The following is a 3,624-nucleotide window of genomic DNA, read 5'->3' as shown; positions in this document are numbered from 1 at the left end:
CTGTATGTCTAAGATAGAATTCCTATCTTGAGACTATTGCTTGTATAAATATGTGTGTAAATTTCCTCATTAAAAATAATAGAATATATTTTTGAGTGTCTGCAATTTTATCTTGGTATCAGAGTGTCAGAGCCCGTGAGGGCCTGGGACCTTGGCCCCTCCTGGGCCAGGGAAATAAAAGAGGATATTTTGTTTAATTTTTTTTTGTTTGTCCATCAAATATCTGCCTGTGAGAACCGATCACTTTGCCATAAAAGACCTGCGTTCAAAATAAGAAGGTTCGCTGATATATCTTCAGGCGTTGCGATTGCAACAACAAATAGAATTGTAAAGAGGCATTGATAAATGACAGATCGGAGATCGCTGCCTGTCACAGTGATGAGGGCTCATTGAACAACCCAGATCTGAAGGTGTCGCGTGGAGTGGAGAGAGGGCTCGTTGAACAACCCAGATCTGAAGGTGTCGAGTGGAGTGGAGAGAGCCGTATTTTTTTCGCAGATCCGATACATGAAATCCCACTACTGCAATTAAAGACGGTAGAGGCAAACATGCCTTCATTGGCCTTAGATTTACGGAGAGGAACGAGGCCCAATCTGAGTCTCAATTGATTAAAGTCTCGGAGATTTTCTGTTCGAAAGTTTAGGTAACAGCAATGGCAGCCTCTATTCTCAAGGCCGGTGTGAAATTTTTCACTTCTCAATTGACTGGGTAGTCGCTCACACAAAATATCGATTCCCACAAGAAACCCAAAGGGTCTCCTTTCCGATCAGGGCCAGATCGTATGTTGAGGGAAAATAAAGAGTTTGATCCGAGTCGATTGGTGGATCAATCGGTGCCTTCACGCAGGAGGCCAAGTAAGCGTGGTTGTGAGGCCACAGTGGCAGCATGGCTGTAATCACGTTCTCACGCAACAGATAACAGTAGATATCAGATTGCTCGAGGACGCAAAGATCCTTCATCGAGGATGCATCAGATATCGAGGATGCAACATATAGCAAATTGCTTGATCAATCTGTTCCATAGATCGTTGGCCTGTATTGGGCACGGCTTTTCATCTCGGTGCGTGTTACGAGGGTTTCAAGGTGCAGATCCGGCCCTGTTCTTTCCAGCCTGATGCAGAAGTTTTCTCGGGAGCTCGTCGCTGGGGTTAGGGTACAACCTGGTGTTCAGCGAGGCGCTCCTCGCTCCAGCGATCCCCTCTGTCTCCGCCCGAGCTGGAGGCATCTTTTTTGCCGCTTGTGAAGTCTCTCTGCGTGGCCTGCGGAAGCAACGTTGGCGACGGGACGGAGCGACGTCTAGGATCGTGGATCATGCCCACCTGCTTCCAGACGTCCGTGATTTCCTCTGCCATATTCTTGACGGCCATGGCGGCTAATCCCCTAAGCGTGAATCTTGCCGCGGGGACCATCGAGCAGACCATCGGGTGGACGAATTGGGCGGTTGCAGCGCTGGTGCCTGGTTTGGTGTCCCTGATCGTTGTCCCGCTTCTTCTTTATGTGATCTACCCTCCCTCTGTCAAGAGCAGCCCCGATGCACCGAAGCTCGCCAAGGAGAAGCTAGAGAAAATGGGGCCAATGACCAAGAACGAGACCATCATAAGCGCTACGCTGCTGGTCACGGTGGGCCTTTGGATATTTGGGGGAATGTTGAAGGTGGATGCCGTCACTGCAGCAATCCTTGGTTTGTCTGTCCTTCTCTGCACAGGTGTTGTGACATGGAAGGAGTGCCTGGCTGAATCGGTAGCTTGGGACACCCTTACGTGGTTTGCTGCACTAATTGCAATGGCAGGTTATCTCAACAAGTATGGTCTTATTTCATGGTTTAGCCAGACTGTTGTGAAGGTTGTAGGTGGACTCGGTCTGTCATGGCAGCTTTCTTTTGGAATATTGGTATTGTTGTACTTTTATTCTCACTATTTATTTGCAAGTGGTGCAGCTCATATTGGGGCAATGTTCACTGCCTTTTTATCTGTTGCAAGTGCTTTAGGAACCCCACCTCTCTTTAGGACAATGGTTTTGTGCCCATTGTGGAGCCAGAGGTTCTTCTGGATGGAGACCATTCCATTGACAGAACCCTTGAAGTGGCGGAGAAAGTCTGGGCGGAGGATTTCTTTTACTTGGAAAAGTGCTATGGAGGCCATCAGTTTGAAATGAGGGCTGGTTAGCATGGTGATGGACGAGCCATAACAGTTGGGTTCGAGTTTCTTTGGTAATATTCTGCCACTGCAACAGTAAAATGTGGTATTTATAAATGTTTTGGAATTATAAGCATTGAGCTTAGCTAACTCAATGGAGTGGTTTTGTTAGAATTAGCTACTCTAACAAATCATGCAGGTAAATCCAAGACAATTAAATTAGAAAGATGATGCAAATGTACTATGTGGTGGGTAACAAGGTTGAATTGTACCAAATATTAATTTTGTGCAACAGTGACACTAAAGGAGCAAGGACAACATTTATGGTGGACAACAAAGTAGATGTTTGTTTGAATTAGTGTGGTTTGTGGAATAGACTCCCTAGCATGTTATAAGCAAGTCGAGTTGTTGTAATGGTCATTGTATGTACCCAGAAACTCCAAAATGTGGAATGAAATGTAAGTTTTAAAGGCATCTGAAAGTTCGTGGTGATCTTAAAACCACTTTGTAATGGTTTATGGTCAGCCTGAAACCATCTTTTGTCATTGTAAAGTGAGGGTTGGTGGTGAGCCAGAAACCATCTATAGAGTCTTTGTGGCTGAAGTGCTTGCCTTTGTGGTAGAATCGCCTCTGTGGCTTGAGGTGCCTTTGTGGCTGGAATCGTGGATGTCAATGCGTTGTTTGACAAGTTTAGCGAATCTTTCTCTACGTGCCTGAGTGGCTAACGTGTACACGGGAACTTTGTGCTCGTAGGAGTAGGTGGACTGTAGTAACACCTGGCTCACGGTCTCAGATATTGGTATGTCTGAGCATAAGAGGGTTGGTGCACTTTTCTATCTGACAGTTGCGTCGAAAGGCGCAATCAGCGCAACTATTTGCGATTGTTATTTGGACATGAATATTTGGCTTAGAAAGGCATTGATCTCTCTTTGTTTTTGGAAGTTCTGCACATGCAATTCGCCCGATGGTGGTGGATTTGTAGGTACATATATGCAGTGATAATGGTCGACAGAATCATGTATGCAAAAGGACTAGCGGTTGCAGCGGTTGGTACCCATACATTCCGGTGGATGGTTGCTCTTTATATGGACGTCGACATATTCTTTGTTATGTTTGACCACAACGAGACTTTGTGAATCACTAGCATGACAAGTAGTCATTAAGGGGGGGAGTTAGAAATAATTAATTCCTACTTGTCTATAGGTGTAATTCTCCATTTGAGGAGTTTGTTCCTACATAATAGGAATTTAGTTTCTCCTAGTTTAGTGTGTGGTTGAGAAAATTTCTCAACCACACTACTGTACGTCTAAGATAGAATTCCTATCTTGAGACTATTGCTTGTATAAATATGTGTGTAAATTTCCTCATTAAAAATAATAGAATATATTTTTGAGTGTCTGCAATTTTATCTATTACTTCGGAAGTCTACCGTTCTTCTTACAACCACCCATAAAATAATGTTGATATCAATGTAAGAAAGAAAAAGGAGA

At 44.5% G+C, this 3,624-nt stretch overlaps 1 pseudogene; it reads left to right on the top strand.

The window, feature by feature from the left end:
- Positions 1-652: 652 nt before the first annotated feature.
- LOC149254731 (dicarboxylate transporter 1, chloroplastic pseudogene) lies at positions 653-2,153 on the top strand (annotated as a pseudogene).
- The last annotated feature ends 1,471 nt before the right edge of the window (positions 2,154-3,624 follow it).

The sequence above is a fragment of the Pinus tabuliformis genome, chromosome 7 (genome assembly GCF_031772625.1).
Source record: "Pinus tabuliformis cultivar Carrire ecotype Pingquan chromosome 7, CPIR1, whole genome shotgun sequence".
In the NCBI taxonomy this organism is placed as follows: Eukaryota; Viridiplantae; Streptophyta; class Pinopsida; order Pinales; family Pinaceae; genus Pinus; species Pinus tabuliformis.
This window is presented reverse-complemented; position numbering and strand designations above follow the sequence as displayed.